The sequence below is a fragment of the Frieseomelitta varia genome, unplaced genomic scaffold (genome assembly GCF_011392965.1).
Source record: "Frieseomelitta varia isolate USP_RPSP 00005682 unplaced genomic scaffold, Fvar_1.2 scaffold_462, whole genome shotgun sequence".
In the NCBI taxonomy this organism is placed as follows: domain Eukaryota; kingdom Metazoa; phylum Arthropoda; class Insecta; order Hymenoptera; family Apidae; genus Frieseomelitta; species Frieseomelitta varia.
In genome coordinates, this window is record NW_025110215.1 from 934,760 (window position 1) to 958,713 (window position 23,954).

At 46.1% G+C, this 23,954-nt stretch overlaps 1 protein-coding gene across 7 annotated transcripts in view; it reads right to left on the minus strand.

Annotated features, from left to right (window-relative positions):
- Positions 1 to 23,954, minus strand: part of LOC122532625 (agrin-like) — a 437,045-nt gene that overhangs the window by 355,055 nt on the left and 58,036 nt on the right. For 6 of the 7 annotated variants that reach the window (XM_043661537.1, XM_043661540.1, XM_043661539.1 and 3 more), the window contains exon 1: positions 21,197 to 22,262. The exons of the other annotated variant lie outside the window; for it this stretch is intronic. The gene's annotated coding sequence lies outside the window, so the exon portion shown is untranslated. Of the gene's footprint in view, positions 1 to 21,196; positions 22,263 to 23,954 lie in introns of those variants that run through there. 7 annotated transcript variants of the gene reach the window in all.

Consider the following 23,954-nt stretch of genomic DNA (forward strand, 5'->3'; position numbering starts at 1 on the left):
TTCGTCGCGTCGTTTCCAAACAAGGAGATACGGGAAACAATATTTTCCGAAAACGTGTCGCCATGGTTACACCACATACACACACACACATACGCTACACGCGGCGGTTCATCTGGATATGTATGTAAGCTCGACAGTATATAGGTGGGCGCGTGTACGGCGAACGCAAAGCTGTCACGCGAACGCCGAATCGAAGGTCGACAAGCGACGATAAGTCGCCAAAGGTGGAGAGGGGAGAAGAGTGTCTTAGCTTTTGCAACTTCTCGAAAGGCAACTCACGGCAACGGCTGCAAAGTTTCCCCGGAGAAGCCGTTTCTTCTGATGCAACACAGTCGAGCATCGGATCGGTGTTTCGCGTCATCGGAACATCCGAAGGATCGTCACGTGGAAAAAGAACGAGGACCGCCGAATGGGATCGAGCCCATCGATGCTCGACGATAGAGGGAGGAAGGGGAAAGACGATCGGGCGAAGCGGCGCGCTACGCTCGCAAGTGGATGAAAGAGAGCGGGGGAGGGGTCGCGAGAATCTCTTCTGTTGTTCATACGATAAGGCAGCGGAAAAAAGCGGGCCGAACTCATCCGATCGAGAAACGCTCGGGGAAGATGGAGAGAAAGAAAGAGAGAGAGAGAGAGAAGAGTATAACGGAAGACTTCTGATAGATTTCCCTTTTAGCAACTTTTGTCTTTTAGTTCTGTACGAAGCAGACACGGCTTTCCAGTTGCTGCTATCGTTCTGACGGAGCGGTTCTGCATACAAGACATCTCCATTTAGATGCCATCACCTTCCCCACCCCCATCGCCCTACCCCCTACTCCTCCTCCTCCTCGTCCTCCTTTTCCCAGAGGTCCACGTTCGCCTTTTCCTCTTCTCCTTTTCCTTTACTCACCTTTCTCGAACTCGCCCCATCCCCCATTTGCGCTCTTTAACGGCCACGCTGTAGCAAACGCTGCGGTTTTCTCACCTTCATCCCTCTATTTTTCTCCTTCTGTCGTCTTCGCTCATCTATTTTCCCTCGCCCCATTTTCAACGCTCTCGCGCTGGCCAGCGTCGTCGCTTTCACGTCGCCTTTACCATCGAACACCGTCTTTCTGTTTCCCCTTCCCCACGCCACCCCTTTCTCATCCTTTCTATTTTCCGTGGAAAAATACAGCGGAATGACACGCGTGAAACCAGCTCGATCGCTGTTTCGTCCATTACCGAACGATCGACAAGGGCAAGGTGAACGACAGCGGAGCGGCGAACGTAAAATCGTGCCAGATAGATTCTCTTTGAGAACTTTGAAACGTGCGTTAATTGTGCGAGCAGAGGTAAAAAAAAAGGTGACGCGTCGAAAATCGAAAATCGCGCACGTTCGAACGATTGGAGAAATAACAACAATGATCGGGCCGAGACCGATCGATGGAGAGGAGTCGCGGAGGAACGGCGCGGCAGTAATCACGATCAGAAGACCCGCGGGGGTGGCAGGCTAGGGAAAAATGTGGCGGATAGGAGAACAAGCAATATCGAATTTCTTTTACGAAGAAAGCAGAGCGAGAACCGTGAGGGATATCCGAGCCCGTAATATTTTCAATCCACCGCCGGCAGAGACAAAAGTCGACCGATTATTTCCTGCAGAACCCGCGTCCCGCGTAGTGGTTACATCGACTATATCCGAAACTCACGGTACGATGAACCGTTTCAACGTCGGCAAAGCCGGCGATGTGACTACGGCTCGCAGAAGAGGATATTAGAGTTCGATATCCTCGGGCTCTGAGTATCGATTTCCGTGAGAGATAGGTCACAGTGTTCCAGCGCACGATGGAATCGCACAGAGACAACAGAGACAACCAGCCTGGATGTGGGAGAGGTCAGACCAGGGAGACAGAGAAAGAAACAAAAGATGAGTCGTCGATGCTCCGGGATCAAAGTTCGTGCACAGGGATCTGGCTTGGCAAAAGGGGTACGTTGGAACGAGGAAAATCAGCGGCCAGCGAGGAGCGTACGCACGCGTCTGCTACGTCGACATGATCGATCTCGAGCACGCGTCGCGCAGACCGTGCACACCCAGACAAAAATGAAAATAGAGGTTACGTCAGAGTGGATGATACACGCGACGCGGAGTTCAAGTTGTCGAACGATTGTTCACAACGAAAGTTTTAGGGATCCGTGCAGTCGAGAACTGTAACTGGAGATTCCGGGGAAATATCTCGTGCAACTAGGACGAACAGACGCGGATGGGATAAACGTTAAGTATCTGCTTTACCGGCTAATTAGCAGTCGGGACCTATTTGACAATTTTTACCTCGAGTTTATTTTCCCTACGAGTTAAAACCGTCCACGGTTTAAGCTGCGTATTTAAGTAGCTATTCAAATCGAGCAAGAAACTGTAACTCACCTCGTGCACATGTACACAAATGAGCATCATATTGATCTTTTCTTGCGTTGAGTGTTCCATTATGAATTTTGCTGACAAATATTTCAGTACACCGATCGAAATTTCAAGCTACTAGAAGAGATTGTCATTGACGATGTAATGAATAGTAAACAACTTTAGTTACGTTTGTTATTTGGCTCTCGATTGACGCGTTTTGGCCGGTGTCTCTGATAGAGATAAATGTAAAACTTAAATTATCAAGAGAATGTTTTTTATATATTTTTCTTTATCAGCTACACGGTATGATGAAAAAAATATATAGTTATATGAGAAGAAACATGACCTTGGAGAAAAATATTTTTACCCATTCGTGTCGGGGCAAAAAGTATTTTTTGCATCGTTACAATTAAAAAAAGATACTTAGATAGCCTCACTTGCACCGTTCGAGGTATGTTCACTGGAAAAGCAATTAAAGGAATATTTTTCTTAACAATCTGGCGCTGTTCAGGCTAGCGCTGCGAGGTCGATCGAGGCGCATTGAAAATCCTCGCTGTGTGGACTGTTCGCCATATGACGAGTTGACAAAGGTCGTCGAGATTGCCGAGCTCGATGAAAAGCCCGGTTCCGCGAGCCACGCTTGTGTTAAGAAGCCATTTACTTATTGGAGTCTGTTCGACCCTGGCGTATTGTTTACGAAAACGGCGTGGAATGAAAAACGGGGTCGACTTCACGGAACTATTTTCCGCTGAGTGCACGCGAATCTCGCCGAGGGTACGTTTACACGCGCGAGCTCGCGTACGCCAGCGTCGTCGACCGCGCGCGTGTGCAAACATCTCGCGCGTAAAAGTAGGGGACGATTGTTCGGTGCAGAAAAAGAAAGTGGCAAGAGAGAGAGAGAGAGAGAGAGAAAGAAAGAAGAAGAAGAAGAAGAAGAAGGGAAAGAGAGAAAGAGACGAGAGGCAAACACACGGAGCGGGGAGAGAGAATGAAGAAATAAAACCATATACTGTTCACAAAACGACGCAGGCCTGCGTCGCTTCTCCGAGGCCTGGTTTCCGCGCGACGGATTATAAAGCGGACCAGCTCCTTTGCGCTTGCTCGCTTCGTTCGGTCAATGTGCACGTGAGGGCAGCTTTTTTACGCGCACGTAAGGAATTCCGGCTCGCGTGCGCGTTATCGGCGCCGGCTAGAGACCTGGCGACGTTAAATTATAAATAAAAAGAGGAGGGAAAGGAGGAATTGAGAGGGAACGAGAGAAGAAAAGAAGGGAAGCAAGGGTGAGGGCGAAAAAATTGCTCTACACAGGCGAGACGGTCCGCGAACTTTGCGCGGATCGAAGGGACCGCGTGCACGAGCCACGAGAGTCTTTCCACGAACTTTTTACTTTTGCAAACATCGCCCGTCCGGCGTTTCCCTGGAAATTGATTCGTGTCTATCGCGCAACCATCTCTGGAAATTCAAATAGCGGCGGAAACCGGAACGATTTGATTTTTCATCATCCTTTTATTCCGTGTCATTCTCTTTTTCCACCTGCCCCACTATTTTGTCGTTTTTCTCCCACATCTCTCTGTCTCCCTGTCCTCCGCTATGTTCCTTCGCTTTTCATCGTGCAACCGATCCGATCCGATTCCGCCCGTCTGTTGAAAGTCTCGCTTTGAAAATCGCGATCTCTCGTCGGGCGGGAATCGCGCAAAATACGACGCGCGGCTCGTTTGCATCGAAAATATTCCGTTCGTTTCGTCTCTCGATACGCCGGCCTCTCCCTTAATACGAATCAATTTTAATGACGAAGCTGGTACTTGACGGTGTATCAGCACGTAAACGGGAGGGAAACGTTGCCCGGCGAATATGAGAGAACCGAATATGAGAAAAGTCGGACGTGCTTCAAAGTTGCGTCGACTGCGCGGCCTCCGCGCGACCCGAATGCACATTTTAGCCCGAGATTTAAGCACTTTTGCCGTGGACTATTCTTTCGTGAATGTTCAAAAGTCGGCCGTCAACTGACGAAAAGCCGGATTGAAATAAATGGCGAAGCCTGCCCATTGCGAAGCTCGGAAAAAAGCTACGGGTTACCGCAAATACGTCTCTTTTTCTCTCCCTCTCTTTCCCACTCTTTCGCCGTTTTCAATTTTTTTCCTTTTGCCATTTCTTGTTTCTCTGTGTGGGAAAGGCAGCGCACGATCACAGGCTCACGAATTTTTGCTTCCTCTCGGTTAACGATAGTTCGATTAAACCGACGGTTTCCTGAATCGCGAGAAAGTGAACGATGTTGGTCACGAAAGCGGCGGGCGCGCATTCACCTGCGCGGGCTCCACTGTGAAATCTTTCAGGAATCGAGAATAGCGGAACTTTCATTACGTACTTCAGAGTTTCGAATGGGATCACGTGTATATACTATAATCGCGGGGAAAGTCGTGGCGTTTCGGAAATCCACCCAGCCCGTCGTAATGGACAGCGACGAATGAATACCAGAAACGTGAAAGATATCGACAAATTTCAGAGACACGTTCACAAAGGAATATCTTTCTTTTTCTTTGCTTTCTTTCGGCCAGTTCCGTTCGCCAGCGCCGTCGATCGAAATTTCAGAGATACCATTCCAGATTTTTTTGCATCTTCGTTTTTAATCGCGTCTTAATTGACGGTAGGATAAAACGTCAGTTCGTTTGCCCGAACGTGCATGTAATCGATAATCGATAACATTTCTAAGCGGGAGCATTAAGGGAATCGAACTCGATGAAAATTAAATTACGATAACGAAATAATACTGCTTTTAAGCTTTCATTTAAAAATATAGATTATAAATTCTTCGGCTCGGTTAAGAAAAAAATTTATAATTCACTTTGCATATGCAAGGCAATCAATGACGGAGAATTACGTCTGAATAATCGATCCTTGAATAATCGATACTTGATACCCCATGGTCTAATAAATGAAAAAAAAGAAAAAAAAACCCGGTTAAATTATGCACTCGCAGTAGACAAGAGGGAATTGAAACATTAACGAAGACAGGTACATGTAAGTCGCAAGTACAACAAAAAATTAGCATACCGGTGACATTGACGATTCGATTTATTTTCACGAAGCGACTGCGCCTCGATATTTATTTAGCGTTATATATTTGAAATTACATTATATACCCGATAGTCGACCGATATTTCATATCATCCCGATGCTTTCGTATTACGTACGCTCGCGCGATGAAAGTGTATTCTATACGAAACCGCAAAAACCGCGAAAGCAAAATACTCCACCGCGAATATCCTCGTTTCCACGCGAAGGAAGATCGCCAACTAAATAATAAAACCACCATATATAGCCAGTTCTCATATGAGTCTTCTGAATAAAATATCTCCTTGTGTCGTTTCCCAAGCTCGGTTTGCAACAGCGTCAGAGAACCGGTCGGAGATGGGGAACTCTGATGAAACTTTCCCGCATCATTTTCTACTCCTTCTTCTTCTTCTTCTTCTTCTTCTTCTTCTTCTTCTTCTTCTTCTTTCTCCTCTTCTTTCTTCTCTTACTTGTCCTCGCAACCTCTCCTAGCCAACTTTCTCCTTTCACGTCTGCTCCTCTCACTCTCTCTCGAGATTAGAAAAACGTCGTGGCTCCTCGAGACGTCTTTGCATCTCGAGGACCAATAGACAACCGAGAAATGTATTCCGACGACTCTCGACTTCTTCGCTTTCTTTCCGTTCTCGTTCTCTCTCTCTCTCTCTCTCTCTTTCTCGGCCAGCCTCCGCCAACCAGCTTCGATTCGTCTCCTTCAGTCTCCAGAAGACGAGTACACGCGAAACTTTCGCCACGAGCCGAGAAAAACGAAGCCAGCGACTCGCCGACTTTCGCTACTTCGCAAAGTAGACTTTGCACGGGAATTTGCTCGGAGTCACCGGCCGAAATTTAAGACCGAGAGACACGATTATTCTAATAGCCACCTTACCTTCATCCTCTTTCCCCTCTTGGCGATCTCTCACCACTTTTCCGACCAATCACGACAGCCGAATATCACCTCGTTCTCATCCTCTCGATCCACGTCGCTCGATCGACCACGCTTTTTCACGTTCGTTTCAGCGTGTTCTTTCGCGACTCGAAGCGGAACGAATGGAACGATCAGAAAAATATTTCCGACGATTCTCTCTCTCTTTCTCTTTCTCTTTTTCCAACGTGGCGCGCGACGTTTCCCGACGTTCTCGACGACGCGTCGCGACGCTCCGACAATGAGACAAATACACCACGAGCACGGGAAACTTTCCCGCCCCCGAGGGAATCCGTCGCGCTTGCGTCCCCGTATATCTCCGATATCCTTGTGTACGTAATAAATCTGCCATTCAGATACCATATGCATCGGTCGTAGAATGTTTCCATTTATACCGCTCCGTGTGGAATTATCGACGTTCGAGGTAACGTCACGCTTCCTTCCGTCCGATGGCTGGGTATTTTTATCACCGGGCAAATTCGGATAACCCAGTTCGGCAAAAAGTCAAATGTCACGAGTGGGAGTATGATTCTGGATTTAACTGCAATCTATTAAAATCGGGGAAAGAAAACGTATCTGCGATACGTACTTGAACTTGCACCAACACTCTACGCTCTACTCGACAACAAGCTTCGGTTCACGGTGCGTGTAATTTCTGCCTAGATGAAATATCGACGTCCCGAAATTTGTTGCCCCCGTTTATCGATGCGCGCGCGCGTGCAAAGCTCCTTCGATCCGTTCGAGGCATCCGCCGACGTTTTCGAACGACGCCGACGAAAAACTTGATGATTGATTTCGCGCGCTCGCTCCTCTGCACGTAAAGTTGGAGAAAGAAATTGAAGAAGATTAAAAAGTAAAATCCAATCGCGACGCCCCGACGCCGCCGTTGGAAAATCAAATTCTCGCGCGCTCGCTTGAGTAACGGGAGAACGGGGAGAAATGATTTTCTAGAACACCGAGCAGAGCTCGTGTCGCGAGTCGTCAGTTGTGCTTGTTCGATGACTATTCTTGCGGCTGGCGGTTGAGAACCGCCAGCCGATAACGCGGCTGAAAGCTCGACGAACGGGCTTGATTTTACATCAACCTGATTTCTAATTACGTCGGGCCAGAAAATCGTCGATGTGTGTTAACCCGACGGGCTAGCCGGCCGCATGGGAACTCAATTCCGCGATGATGGACGGGCACGCGTCCCACAAAGTTGAAGACTTAATAAAGGCTTTCCTGTGCAATGCGAGGGATGGATAGCAGGCGAAGGTGGTAAAGGTGGCGAACGGAAAGGCGAACCACCACCCCGAAAGGCAACCCCACCGCTTCCCATTCGATGTACACGTACGTGCACGCTGGGCGCGCCGATGGCCCCGGGATACAATTCCACGAAACGCTTTCCACAGAATTTTAACGAGATAAGCGGCATTAAACCGGCTTTCCATTCGCCCAAGTAAAACGTCTCTAATTCCCCGCGTCAGGCAGCGGCGTTCCATCGCCGCTCGTTTCGCCCTTTTCCCATTGTCGATTTCCTGCCTCGACGGCCTTCGTCCTTTCGTTCGCGAGCTAACGCTACCAGCAGATTATCTTCTTTATGCTTTCTGCTTTCGTTTAACTGGCCGGAAGAGCCAAGAACGCGAACGCGAACAAGTTTCCTTTCCCTCTAACCCCCCTCCCCCGTCCTAGTTTCGCGTCTGTCGCGTCCGAAAGGCGAATCGTCGAATCGATAAACTGCTCTACGCTTTGAAAAAGCATAACGCGGAAAAGCAACGCGGAAAAGACACGTCGTAAAAATGGATACGGGTTGCTCGATGCATCGTTTACGATCTCATTGAACACTCGTGAGCGTTATCGTTCGCCCCCTGATGTGAATCAATTTGATCTCCCTTTCTGAATAATATACGTCGGGGAAACTTTCCCAACAGCCGTTTCTTCCAAGATAAATGGTCGGCCATAATCAACACGAATTTCATTTCTCCTTCGGTTACGAACTCAATTTACGACGTATCTCGTACAATTTGTTCCCTAATATTTAATCCGGCTATCCTATATCTGACAGATTCGAGCAAATACTTTCTTTCCGATTGCCCCGAGCAATCGTTTCACTCGAACGCTTGTAACGTATCAATAATATGATAGTTTTCAAATTTCGTCGAATGAGTTTTGGAAAGCTTTTTACTCGCGTGTTTCCCGCAGTAATCAGACGATTAATCAGGCGATCGAGGTAAACGAGATCAGTGGTTGATAGACCGCCGCCTGTTCCGCAGTGTTGAAGACTTAATAAATGTTTTCCTGTAACGGCAGAAGGTACGAGAGAAACAGAGTCGACGAAGAGAGCTTGGATACATGTTACGTACAGTACGTATCGTCGTTGGACGCGAAAAGGCGTCGTGAAAACACGGGATGGGACGACAGGGTTTATAATGATGGGGAAGAAAACGTGCTTTGCGTGAACGGCTAATAGAATTAGCCGAGACAAGTTTCTTAACAAGGCCGTTTCGAGTGGATACTTGGCGGATCGAATATCAAGGACGACAGAAGTCGCGTTGAAAGTGAGAATTTAGAAACTTGCTCGCAGATCTTCTGTTACACCGGCGAAGATGGAAAGTTTCCATGCTCGAGCTTCAAAGATCGATTTAATCATCGTTGCGTCAAAGAGTTAATAAGTGCGCTGGCACTTTATTATTAAAGAAAAGGTGCACGATACGTGGACAAATTATTTCGTCTTGCACGACGACGTTTCGAGGAGATAAATTGTTCAAGCAATATCTTTCTGAATGATCACAGGGCTATTCGAAACGACACAGGTTCGAGGAAAAAGCTTGGATATCGCAAGGTATTCTAATTCGACGCAGTCACGCCGGCAATACAGAATTTCATATAAGTTTCTCCATAAGCCATAATAATTCATCACCGACAGGATACGACGCTTTAATCCGGCGGATCCATAACGCGCGAACCGAACTTTCCCGAATCTCCATAAATTTTGAAACTCGCGTCGAATTGACGGGACGATTTTTCTCCAGAAATCGTTTGAAATTCCTTCGCGAGGGAACGACGTTGTCTGAGGCAAGGTCGAGTTTTCTTTCTTTTCTTTTCTTCCTTCTTCTCTTCCTTAAGACTATCGACAACTTTTGATTTTCGTTCGAACTTTGCAAAAACTTAATTTCCATCTTCCACGCAGATTAACCGACGACTGTCGGGAGGTTCTTTTCTTTTCTTTTTTTTTTTCCTTTGGATGTTCGAATCATCGATCGACCCACATTCGTTTTTACATCGAGCTTCTCGTTATTCCTAGAAAACAATTTGTCCCGAAGCTTTCCACCGGCGCGGCGTCGATCGATCCTCCTCTTGCACGTAGCAGACTCGCATTTACAGCAACCAAACGCGATCGATTCGCATAAATTCTCCATAAATCCGTACACTGGCAACCACGATTGAATTATTCTTACACCGACCATCGATCTGTTTAACCGAGTCTCATTCATCCGAGAGAATCTCCTCTCCTCTTCCATATCGCGCCGCAATTTTATTTGCAAATTCATCATCATTAGTGGCATCGATCACTCAACGTTCATCAATGCTCCCGGCATCGCTAACCGCGCACGAGAGATTTGAAAAAGAAAAAAGAAAAAACGAACGATCTTTCGGGAGATAAAATCGGCAGCGGCGCGAAACGAAGCGACGTGAAATTGGCGGATATTCTCCTAAATATTCTCCTTTTTCAATTCTCCGGCGAATTTACTTCAATTCGCTGCGACTCGTCCCCGAGAGAACGTTCCATTAAACTCGGCGCGAGGTATTCGTGTTTTTCACCGAGTCGTGGCAAACGTTTCCACGATACGGGAGATCAGGATCGACTCTGTCGTTCGCCCGAGAATCGAGAGTACGCGCCCGGAACTTCCAGCCAGCCGTTTCTCCGTGTACGTTCGAACGTCTGCAGAGCTTTCACGCGAGAACGTACGCGCGGGAAGAATTCGTCACGCTCGGTCGCAGAGACAACATGAGCGAAAAGGATACGCTTCGGCCCCGGCTCCGTCTCTCGCCATTACCCTCTACCCGCCAACGTTCGCATCCAGTAACGTAGAAACGCTTGCCGTTCACCCGACGCGCCGCGGGACTACGAAATTGCTTTACCGTCCCCTCGCGAGGTCTTTAATTTGGTTTACTATCGGCCTGCGACCTCCCCCCTTTCGTTTCAGCCGCAAACTTTGTCTCCGCTCTCTTCCGCTCGCGAAAATTACTTGACGAATTCCTCTTCAACCAAGCTGCGAGCAGCGGCGAGGGAAAAAATTACCGCACCTGCCAGTGTTCTCTTCCATCGATCGCGGCGCGTGAAAACTCGCACGAAAATGATTTACGTTTGTGATCATTGGAAGAAAAGGAAAGAGGATCGAGAGAAGCTTGAAGCTCGAAGCCGACGTTTATACTTTTTCGATTTTTGGAAAGCTTCGTTGTTGACGATCTATACAGAAAGTTTTCTCCCATCTCATTGTTCTTTTAATAAAACATCAAGATATAATTTTATTAATTTTGAATTAAATTCAAGTTCAAACGTGAACTTAACTTACTGTACTTTACTCTAAAAAAATAAATTTTTTTTTTAAGTTTTGTCCCATCAATTGTTCTTTCAATACAACATCAAGATATAATTTTATTAATTTTAAATTAAATTCAAGTTCAAACGTAAACTTAACTTACTGTACTTTACTCTAAAAAAATAAATTTTTTTTTTAAGTTTTGTCCCATCAATTGTTCTTTCAATACAACATCAAGATATAATTTTATTAATTTTAAATTAAATTCAAGTTCAAACCTGAACTTAGCTCAGTGTACTTTACTCTTAAAAAAAAAAGTTCTCTCCCATCAATTGTTCTTTCAATAAAACATTAAGATATAATTTTATTAATTTTAAATTAAATTCAAGTTCAAACGCGAACTTAACTTATTATACTTTACTCTAAAAAAGAAAAAAATTTTTTTAAATATATAATAAAAAAAATTACGAATTCATTTTAGTAGAAAGTAATTATATCCTGTGATAGTTCGTCGTAGACAGAGAATGAGCGGAAGTATCGAATCACGTGATGAAATTAACTCTCTACACGATTATTTTTAAGACACAATTTGTCATATCCGTGACGACCGATAAAACACTGAACCTGGATTCAACTCTTAAATCGTCCAGGTTATTCGGTGACGAATAGAAGTAGGCAGTAAATTCAAGTATAAATTATCGTAACTCGTGTAACCACCAATGATGGCAGCTGAGAGTTGAAATTGAACGCAGGAAAGATATAAAGATCGAATCTAGAGTCTAGAGAAGGTACACGATATTGCCAAAAGGAAGAGACGAGTGGGTGAGAAAGGTGATCGGTGTAAATTAGAAACAGCACGGCCTTGTCCTTGTCCAACTTTTCGACTGTCGCGAAAATCGCGTGCAGGATGCGCGCCCTATTTGCGGGTGAACGTGTTCGCCGTTCGAGCGAGGAAAATCCGGTACCGAGGTCCTTTGTTTGTCAGGACCAGTAGCTTATACGATGGCACGATGAAGGGGAATTACCAACGACGAAAGAAGAAAGGAAGGAAGGAACTCGTCGACACGGCGACTGGCTCGCGAACATCGAAAAGTCGCCCCGTCTTGATTTTACGCGAGGTAATCTCTTTCCTTTCTCTCAGTTCGCTTTTCCGCCCTCCATCTTTCCTTCCCCGCGCCCCTTCTGCCACTCCGCCCTTCGTTTCCCCCTTTACCACCGTTGGCTGTCGGCGAGATGGCCGAAGATTGGTTCTACTATAACACGAGAGTTTGCAGTATGGCTCGATCGCCCTTTCTCCGGAGGTTCGTGTCTTTCGTCGGGATATAAAAGGGTCTCTCCAGTGACCAACGCGGTCGTTCCGACGACAATACCTTTTACTAGCGAGCTATTTTCAAGCTGTCGATGCGCCATGAACCGAGGAGCCTCGCTATGAGCCTAGTAAAATCGACCATTTTATGCGACCTATCTTGCGCGCCGTTGATATCTCTCGTCTAATATTTCCCGTGATTCGAACACAGGACAGGGACAGCTTTTTCAAGTTCTCTCGAAAAGATTTTCGTCAACTTATCTTTTCAACTTTTTCCAACATCTAAATCGCGAGCAAAGGTGGTTCCGTTCTTAGACTTTCTTCTTCCGATCCTTTCACCAGAACGAAAAATCCCGACTCGTTGGCTTGCTACTTTTCGTCGAGCGATTACGCTTTAAATAGCAACTAAGCGTTTTGCCTTCGTCGTTTCTTATCTGGCGCTGCGCGGCAATTGTAGCTCTGGTTACCAGGACTGACCGGTACATTTATTATATCCTTTACTGGTTGCTTAAGTACGTCACCGGCAGAACCGGACGAGCGCGACTCTATTTCGCGGACGGTGGAGGATAATTAATGCAAATGGACCGGTGCGCGTAATCGCGAGATAATAAAGCGATCATAGCTCAAGGAGGGTACTTCGCGGTGACACCGGTGAATTATGCACGATCTCCGGGTAATTTGAGACGATATTACCCTCCGCGGCATAAATTTCTCTTCTAGGCCCGCGAAATTTCTTCGATCCTTGCTGAACCAATTCCCGCTCTCCCGTGGAAATTCCCGATTAATGCCAGCAGAGCATCGAACGTAATATTGCGCGTGCTTCGAATACCGAAAGTATTCGAGTACGAACGTCGGATAAATTACAAAGGAAAAATCTTCACAAATACAGGCGAGAAGCGTGCAACTTTCGTTTCTATATTTTTTCGAGATTATATTTTTTTCTCTCGTTATTGACTCATTTATCGACTACGAAGAGCAAAATCCCCCTGATAAGCAAAATAATAATGCAGTAATGCAAAGAAATGAGAGAATAAAGCAGAAATTTCACCGGGCATTTATCCGAAATTATGTGGCCACGTAAATCGCGTATTATGGAAAACGAGGGGAATCTCCAACGACTAGTACGGTAGTATTTTGCTTGCGGTTAAAAATGGCGTCGTCGCGTGGTCAAGTGCATCCCCATCGGACGCCTGGCATAACCGCGGCGCATTTCGAGGTGCAGAAGGAGAATGTGATCCACGTACGCGACGCTCGTTCCACGACCGGTATGTGCCCCACGAAATATCGGCAAGGGTTGGGCCAGAATGTCAGGTCACGATGCCAAAGTCCTGCCCCCTCCCCCATCCCCCGGAAAAGGTTAATACTCCGACACGCGTGCGTGTAATTGCACGCCGTCCTAACTCTATTTTGGCTTGGCCAAATGAAACGAAAAAATTCCCGTGCTCGAAATCGGCAGTGAAATCGACCAAAATATAGTCAAACAATTGGACGGCTGTTCCACACGCGCGAGTCACGTCGAGGAATTTAACCTCTCGTTCGCGCATCGCGAATAACGCGTGGTTATTCCGCCGTTTCCTACAATGATACGAAAAGTGCGATCAACACGATTATCTAGTCCTGTGAAACATTTCTTTTCAAAAGATGCCACCGATACGTAAATTCTATATGTACGGAAAATTTCAATTTTTAATAACACAGATGGCTCGCGCGACACCGCGAAAAAGCGTGGAAAAGAGGGAATCGCGCTGGCCACGAAAATTTGAAAACTCGACAAATTCCTGTTTGCTGTGAACACAGAAGGGCGGAAAGTAGTCCAAGTGTATTCGTCGCGGGCGAATAAAAATCGAACCGCGTCGACAGAATCTTCTGTCAGCGGCGCGTTCTTTGCGCGATTCGGATATACCGGCAGGCAGGCCCGGTGCATTTGCATGCGAGAAGCCGTGGAGTGGCATAAACCGGGGACAGAGAAGAAGAGGCACGAGATAGCCGGCGCGAACGCGATACACCGGCGCGCTGTTTGATCAGGCATAGTAAACACGATATTTTCTCACGTGTGGATACACAGGCCGCAAATCCAGACGGGTCTGTCTGTCGGTTTACTCCGGCGCGTCATTATTTGCGTCCATGCAGCACCTGGTCGGTAGCGCGGCGGCTGAATTAGAGGCAACGCTAGCAACGGCGCGGCCGTGGACGAGAAAAAAAAAAAAAAGAATCGTCGAGTAACGGGATTATCCAGATCAATCGGGCCACCGACTATAATAGCTGCGTTTAATCCGACCTCGCTTTGAATTCAGCCGGCTAAATCCAGCCACGATCGACAAATATGTCTCGGATAACTCATCTCCGAGCTGTCGCTTCGTTTCGTACGTTCCCGTATACGAACGCAGCCCTTCGACTTGCTAAAACCAGACGTATATACACGCATGTATTCGCGGCGGATTCACTGATAGCAAGCGAGAACGTAATTGCGAAACTCGCGAGTCGCATGTGTACGTGCTCGTCCGGGAAATGCCCAAAACTAGAGAACAAGAAGAAGAGACTAGAGAGAGAGAGAGAGGGAGGGACCATCAATCCGGTGGATCAGCGCGCTGTTCACCAGGAAGGGGGACGATTTGTATTTCTTACGATCCGTAATCCGTGCACTTTCTCATAAAAGATTGGCCAGTCGCGACTAAATTGATTCTCCTCCCGCTCTCTTTCTTCTCTCAATCCCGACGGAGTTCGCTCGTCCACCTCTCTGTCGTCCCCTCAGCGATTTTCGTGAAAGATCCTCTCGGCGGCACTCGTCCCCGAAAAAGGGCGAAAGAAGAAGAAGAAGAAGAAGAAGAAGAAGAAGAAGAAGAAGAAGAAGAAGAAGAAGCAAGAGGCGAAGGGAAAAAGGCACCGGACGACGCAAGCCCGTTGAATTTCCCGTCCTTCTCTCTGGGGCGAATCGCGACGCCGCTAGTCCTCTAGGCTAGCGAGACGGTAATTGGATAAGTTAATTAGCTTTTTAAATGAAACTTTGTCGAGCTTTTAGATACTCGGACCGTTCTTTTTTCAGCCTTGCGGTCGCGTACCTCATCCTCGTTGTGCCTGAACGCGACCGGCGGATGCTCGGTTCCTTTCCGAGGAGCCTTAAAGTAAATGCCGGAGAACCTGCCAGACCAACCATCGTCACCCCCTACCCCTCCCCCTCCTCCTCCACCCCCGACCCTTTCCCTCTCCCCCGCCCCGGCCCATCCCTCCCTCCCTCACATCCTCTATTCCTTAATTGAAGCTATAACGCCGTAGAGCCTCGAGCGCCCTTAATGCAGCCGAGCTGCGTCACTTTAATTGAAAGTGCACGGATTCCTCTGATAGCTGCGGCTGCGGTTTCATCGCGAAGAGAAGGAGAAAGAGAGGCCATGGTTCAGAGGGTGTTAGTCCACGACCAACGGAAAACGAATGGGAGGGAGAAGGGATACGGCGCGCTCGCAGGATGGAAGTAAGCATTTACCTTAATTTCACAGCCGATCTCTGGTTATATGCATATATGTGTATATATATATATATACACGTATGTATGTACAGAGTGTTCCGCGACTCGTGATCAACCGACTGGAAAGTGATTCTACGTGTAGAAACGCGCCGAAAGAAAAGAGTAAAATTTGTTCGTTAAAGCTCTCGTTTTCGAGAAAATCGTGTACAGTTGGAATTTGGCTAATTCCATGCTGGACAGGCGCGAATAATCGACACGAGGATATTCCACGGGCAAAAGCAAGTAAAAAGTGTAGAGTGAAAAGTTTTCTCGTTTTAGAAGGACGTCGTTTTCAAGAAAATAAATATGTTTCGTTAAAAATTACCTCAAGTGCGCGTGTACTCGATAAAGTCTCAAACTCGATTTTCTCGAAAACGGAGCATCTTGCAGGAAAATTTTGTTCCTCCCTGCCGCGTCCAGACTTGGATAAGTTCAAGCGTACTCGATAAATTTTCAAACTCGATCCTCTCGAAAACAAAGTCTTTAACGAACAAATTTCATTCTTTCTTTTTCGACGTGTTTTTACACGGGGAATCAGAACCTCCCAGTCGGTTGACGAGTCACGGGACACCTGTGTCTCGCGAAATGATCGCGCAAAGCTCGTACAGAGACTACAGAAACCGAAGTAGAGCGAGACAAGTATTTCGACGTTTTTACGTCGCGTCGTGTCTGATGTTTCGTCGCGATGTTGAAGGATGATTTATTACGGGAAATGATTTCGTGTTTCCTTCCTCTGCCCCGTCCTCAGTCACTCTCTCTCTCTCTCTCTCTCTCTCTCTCTCTCTCTCTCTCTCTCTCTCTCTCTCTCTCTCTCTCTTTCTTCCACACGCTCGTCGCTGTTTCACCAGCAAACCGCACAGACTATTTCGTTGAAGTAGTTATAAGTAAATGCGCCATGTTTCGCAAACACAGAAAAAGGAAGAAAGACGAAGGAGAAACGTGAACACGGGAAATGAAATTCCTTTCGACGTCAACGTGCTCGTTTTACATGCTTATTAACTTCGTTTTGACGGAGTGAATATCGAGCGGCGTGAGTTAGTCGAGTGAAATAAATAAGATCAAAGGAAACTTTTAACGAGAACTTAATCAACGGCCACCGATGTTTTCAAACAGAGGAGTTATGAAAAAATACCGGCGGAGTTCGATAAATCATTATTTATGATATTAATGCTGCAAATTTAACTATATTCCAAGTTCCCATTTCTCTTTCTTCCTCTCTCTCTCTCTCTCTCTCTCTCTCCCTCTCTCTCTCTCCCTCTGTTCCGTCATTTTTGTTTCTATTCTTCTTCTTTTCGAAGAGGCAAAGTTTTAACGAGAAAATTTATTCAAATTCACCCTCTGGTTTCCTTCGGGTCAAACGCTAATGGACAAGTAAACAAGATGTGACGCGAGATGTTCGATTAGGTGAAACTCCAGTTCTCAGTGATTATTTATTGGATGATTCGTAACCCGAGATAAAACTAGTATTATCACGCGTGGGCTACGGATTCGTGGACGACCGTGTCTGCAGAATCTATCGATTAAACGTTTACATCGGTGGTACCTTCGAGAGACTAGTTATTCTTGAATATCCTCAGTTCGTTGATCATCCGTCCAGGCGAAATCGAGACTGCGGGACAGCCAGTGATTAATGGAGATAGTAATTTCAATTCACCGCACATATGTTCGCCGTAAAATATCGGCGAACCGGAATCTGGCTCCAACCGGACGATTCGAATACAATGTACACTGCGGCGTGACGTTATACGCGAGCTTAATCAATTTATCCGAAGAGCAACGTCGCTCTAAAGATACTAGCAGACCGTAGGCGAAAAACAAAAAGAAGGATATTTCAAGAACGGTATTATTCATCCTTTACAACCACGCGTACTCGGGGAAACATTTCTCTAATAGAGAGATAATTATTTCGTTGAGAATCTCGTGAATCAAAAGTTTCGAAATAGCCGCGTATTTGACTGTCGGACGACTTCTCGTTAAGTTTATTATTCCAAGTTCGAACGTCCGCTTGCTGATTCGTTAATAAAAAAAGTAGATTTCGAAGAGTTTCGCGGAGACGTGGAACGCTTGCCCGACCAGAGAGAGAGAGAGAGAGAGAGATGAGAGGATGAAATTCGAAAGCGAGGGGACGAATAAAACGGAGCAAACAAAATTATTTTCTTGCTGGCAAGTCAAAGCTCGAAGTACGTGACCTGCGGATTTCGGGTGGTCCAATTACTCCGCTGAATAATTGTCCGAACTTACAAGTTGTTGTTAACGAGTACCGCGGATAACTACCATGACTTCTGTTTCTTGAGGTGAATAATTCCTCGAGCACGGCTTGCCAAGAACTTCCCCGCTCGTAAACAGAACGAGGCCGACGCGCCACGTTGTCGAATATTGAAAATAAAACGGGACGGTCACAGCCCGGTTGGGAAAGTTAACAGCCTTTTAATTAACAGAACGACGCAACGAATGTGACAGCGGAAATTGAGTTAGATCTTTCGGGAACGAAAACTTGATGCGACCCTCGACGATTTCAACTTTTTCATTTTTTCCTTCCTCGTAAATTTTTCTTCTTCTCTTTTTTTTTATTTAGTATTGTGTATAGCCTACGATTATCCGAAGATAATTAATTACGACTAATTTTCGTTCTTAATACGCTCATAAAGGAGGTCGGGAAAAAATATACTTGAATAGCCGACACATCTAATAATTGCACGATGATAAAACAAACACGTAATACGTGTTTTGTAATGCGAAATCTGGAACGAGCAACGGTCGGCGAATCGCTGAGTACTTTCTCTACACGCGTTTAATTCGTTAATTTATACAATTACAATTTTTGTGAATAACAGAAAAACCGCGAGAAGACAAAAACAATAAAGGAAACACTACAATGCGGCTGCTTTATAAAAATCTCTTTTATTAAGAATTTCATTTCCGACCCAATATTCTTTTAATTAGCGAAAAAAATAATACCAACGAACAAACTACCTAACACACCTGTAAAACCAAGCTTCACGTACTACCCTCTACTCTCGGTAGCACGTCGACGAAACAATATACAATATTCCAAAGCGCGAGGAACGAACAGAAACGAAAATCCCACAATATCTGTTCGTGGCATTTCGATACTTCCTTGAAAAATGCATTCGTTTGAAACGAACGACTGCGTCCACAACGTCATTAATTAAATCTTAGTACTCCGATATTCATCGGAGCAATTATTCTTTGTTTGTAGTATTTCTCATTTTGAAACTCTAAGTTTTAACTTGTATTCAACAAAATGATATATATACATATAAAAAAATATTGTATAAAACGGAAATTCATTAAATGCAAAAGCGCGATATGAAAAAAATATTTTTTTAAACATATATCATTTGTTTCGAGAAACGAAGAAACATTGAATCTTCAAAGAGAAAGGACGAGCATGCATCTTCGACGTGGAACGCAAAACGTTTCACAAGTTAATTAATTATCTATCGAGTACGGAAACGCATGTCTGCCGAGTCGTTGATACTACTACTCGCGCGGCTGAGCTCATGCGGATTTGTTTCCCTTCCTCCTCCCTCTCGTTAACTATAACTTCAAATTGTCACAAACTAGCCTAGATCGCGTGTTTAAAAATTAAAGAGAATTAAAAGAGAAAGGAAGGAGAGAGGCATCGTTTATCTTTTATCGCAGAGGATCATCGAAATTAATGATAACAAACGATTAAATGTCCCGCCGACACAATTACCAGTAATACCGATACGATAATGGCCGCGGAAATAATATTTTCCTGTTTACGAGTGATGTATAAAACCGCAAACTCTTTTACTAAATGATCGTAACGATAAAGTTAATAATTCCTGGCGTGTTTAAACCCGCTCGAAAACAATGCCGATATATATCGCCGATTAATATTTATTTTATTGCGGATAACAGCCACGATCATTTAATTACTAATATCTTGCATTGAATGTGCCGTCCAATTAGATAATTGTTGTTGTCGTTGCCCTGAATAAATCGAGTAGCAACGCCCGGGAAATATGCACGAAGTACTCGACGGAGACTCGTTAAGCGGCACGAGCCACCGTACAATCGGTCGGTCGCGAGGTACGGAGATTGGCGGCCGATCGGTATAGCTCGCGTAATTCACGATCCGGCCTCGTTACGGTTTCCGCCCGAACTTACTCGTCCAATCGCGAATTTTATCTCGAACGTCATCGTTACGACAACGGCTTGCCAATCGATTTCAACGATACCAGCCTGCGACAGCAACTTAAACCCGGACAAACTTTCGCGTTTCAATCGTTGCGACTCTCAAGGCCACGCGCTCGATTATATCATCGATCGGTCGATAACTGATGAACGCGAAACAAATTTCCCGCGGAACGCCTTTAACATTCCAATAACAAAGCGTGTTTCGTCTCTTTAATAGAGAACGCGATCGTCGCGACTTTCCGCGTCGTCAATTTCTGCTGAACCTCCTCAGCAGAAGTGAAACAGCGTTCGCGGCACGCGTGCGACGAATCGGAAAAAAAGAAAAAAATTCGCAGCGTGATCCTGAACTTTACGGCTCGCGTTACTTCAAGGTTCATCGATTATCAGAACCAACTGTAAAACTCCGATCACGTCTGTCACGTTCGTGACCCGGCAGTCGAATGTTATGCTGTCGGTCAGCCGCGCGGATTGTAAACGAGGCGTTAAATTGATGCGTATAAAACGTCAACGAACAACGAAAGGACTCGACGAAACGCGCGCTTCGCTGACAAATTTAAATACATTATATCGAACTGAAGGGCCGTTCGCAACGAAGAACGTTAATCCATCGAAATATATTTTATAGCGAGGGAGAAATCGCAGTGAAGTGAAGGAGAATTATGCCGACTGGCAGATCGATTGGTCGTATAGGACGGCCCGGTCACGTGACTTCCCATGATTCTAATTCAGTAGAACGTAAAACGCGTGTGACGCGGTGCTACGTGTTCGCGCGTAGAACTCAATTTTCTTTTATTGCGCACGATCTTAGCCGAAGAGAAACGTCGCCGAATGGTCAGGCGGTTTTTTCTCGATTCCTTCTTTCCCTTCCCTTTCCCTTGCAGCTTATCACGGACGAGATTGAAAGGCGTGTCAGACGAATCCTATTCCACGAACGAAATAGATCGAGTTCGCCGTATATTAAAACAAACGACACGAACAGAGAGACGTAATTTAAAAAAAAATACGATTAAATCGAATAACAGAGAAACATTGCTATTTCCTTCAACTCGGATAAGAAAAAGATTCATTCGCAGAGAATTACTATCGGACGGTCTCCACTCGCTTCTTTTACGACTAGCGTACCAGAATGAATAGTACGCGTCAGCCAAGATGAATCCGTGGCCGAGAATTCGATCGTTCGCTAGAACGGAAGGTTACACACGCCGTGGACCTTGGCTGTGCCGGTGCTGGTATGTACGTCCGGGCACCCGTTGTTCCCGTTCAACGTTGCAATGAATAGAAGAAGAACAGAGAGAAAGAAAAAACGCGCGCCCTGAAATTGCGATTTTACTGTGCCACGGCGTCGGTAAATATTTACCTGTCAGGTTGGCTGTTCGTTTCTCTCCGGTTTCTCCTGCTCTTTAATTAACACGCGTTGTCCCTCTTCTTTTGTAATCCTGCCCTCTCGTTTCTACGACACTTCACTTTCCAAGGACGAAAATAAAACGACCCGCTCCGACCTGGTCCTTTCACTTACGGAACACACGTTTCCACCGATCCCCCTCAAAATCCTTCCTCGTTAACGTTGCGATTGCACGATGGCAACGAGGCAGACCTCTTTCGATTTCCTCTTTCGATTTCCTTAGGCTCTCGCGTTTAGTCGAACGCGATATCTCTCTGGTACACGACGCGGACCACCAGCTAAACGATAGGTATCACGAATTCGCTATCGACCCATCCCGATCGTAAAGCTCGGCTCAGAATCCTCCGGCGTGATATTTTTCCGGCTGCTTGGTACATACGTGTCAACGACGGATGCTCGTCGCCTCTGGACAACTATAGATATGACAGATCGACGGATATGTTTCGATACGGACGCAGTGAACGATTTTTCCTCGCGGACCGACTGGCAGAAACTCTCCTTCCAACTTCCGACAGTGCCACGAGTAGACGCTTAATGAACTTTAATGGATCGCGAACGTGGCATCGCGTATATCGTACGGAGAGGAGCGGGAGAAAAAGTTTCGTCCAACTTGGACCACCGGACACTCACTCGGGTTGCTAACGAAGGAAATTGAGGGGATTTCGTCGAGCACCGAATGCGGAAGAAGTTAATGGATCTTCTTCGGCGACACTTTCCACAGGCGTCGCGACGAGTCCGAGCGGTAACGATTTCGAGGGTCCTTTTTGCTCGCTAAGTCCTACGCACTACACATACACACCCCTATGAACGCCACTTTATCCACCGTACACCGACAATGTTTTCGCGTGATCCGTCATAGAATCCTTCGTGTCTTCGTCCACGACGGTCATGCTTAATTTTCTCGCACTTTCGCTAACCATCCTCGCGATCCGTAACGCACATTCTGTCCGGAGCGTCTATCGGCACTCGACGAAATTTCCATACTTGTGTACACGAACGACTGTCTCGGCCGAATGTTCTCGCGAACCGAAACGAAAGAAAAAAAAAAAAAGAAAAGGAACAGCAAGAAACGTAAACGTAAATACGAAGTCCGACTTCACGATTCCCGACGAGCGTGAAAAAACGTGCGTCCTCGACGTCGAGCGAACGTTGTTGTTTGCATCGTGTCCGACCGACTTGCTCGAGATACGGGGGGGATACGGTTGTTCGCGGTCGACGACGAGGAACGTCACCGGGACGAAGGCTCGGCACGCGAGTTCGCCGACCGACTGAAGCACGGTTCGACTGTCAGCCGACCCCAAACCCCGAAACTCCACTCGACTCCTCTCCGTTCAACGCGTCCGTCGTCTTCGTCCGTTCCCCATAACGATAAGGGGTGGTTCGGGGCGCAGAGGGCATAAACAGACCAGGGAGAGGGATGGAGAACTCGGCGCCTGCGCCAGGTGTACCAGCCGACGAGACTCTTTCCTTCTACTTTATGCTTGACACTCGCTACTCCTGCGCTGCTTGTGCAGGTGAAACAGATAACGAGTAGAAATCGTAAATCGCAACCCCCGCCGACTATCTTTTCGAGCTTCTACGCACTATCAAACGTTGCGTCTTTGTATATATATATATACGACGTTACGCGTGCCCGATAAATTTACTCGCGCGTAAAGGCTCGATAAATTTACGATTTGCTTAAGCTAATGCCGCGGCTGAAGAACTGAAGCTTTAATCGATCGGCGAAAATTGACCCCGTGACTCACATATGTTCTCTCTCCCCTTAAATTGCACGTATAATCGAGCAGAATTAAACACTCAGACACAACGCTTTCTTCTTCTAAGAAAATTTTCTACTTCTGCGAAAGATTGAATATTACTTCGTAGCTTGCTATGTATTCAATTATATATATATATATATATATATATACACATTGCTGTAAATTTCGCAATGAAACTTTACAATTAATACGCTGCAAGGGGATCGTCGAGCTAACCGACAATCGACGAGTACTCTGTCGGGTTCTGTTCAATTGAACAAGAAGAAACAAAGACGCGGACGGACGCGGCTCTATGATGAAACGAAGGGGAACAAAGCCGAGGAGTCGATGGGGTATTGTCGCGGAATCAGTCGATGTAACGTAAGCGCGAACAGCAACGAAGTTGTGATTCACGAGCGTCGACGTCGATTAATTAACGCAAACCGCGATAAATCAATCGGATTGTTGTTCCCGGCGTAGTCAACGATTTTCCCGTGGCTAACCCACGGAATCTCTGTTCTCCGTTCCCGTCGTCTTTGCCTCCTCCGTCTGTCCTACTGTCTGTCTCTCTTTTTCGCGTTCCTTCGATCCCGCGTTCCTTCAAACCGACTCCGATGTGAGAGATCAATCAGTCCTGGAACCACTTCCGGGAAACTTAGCAAGCGCATTTCACCGCTCGACGTCGATTCAAGAGTCCCGAAGCAGCGATTCGTCCACGTTCTCGGCTCTCTTTAACTCCGCTCGGATTAAAAAGGACGCGGGTCTTTCCGTTCGTATATATATATATCAATTCGAATTCAAGCTTCCGAGATTTTGAATTCTACCTTTCACGCCTCTGTCGATGATTTCCCGTGTTCTTACGTTTATATCCCGAGATTGGTCATAAATTAAACGTAAAATAGTTTGGATTAATCGTTAAGATCGTCACTTAATCGTTGACTTAATTTCACTTAGTTCTGGAATTTTTCTTC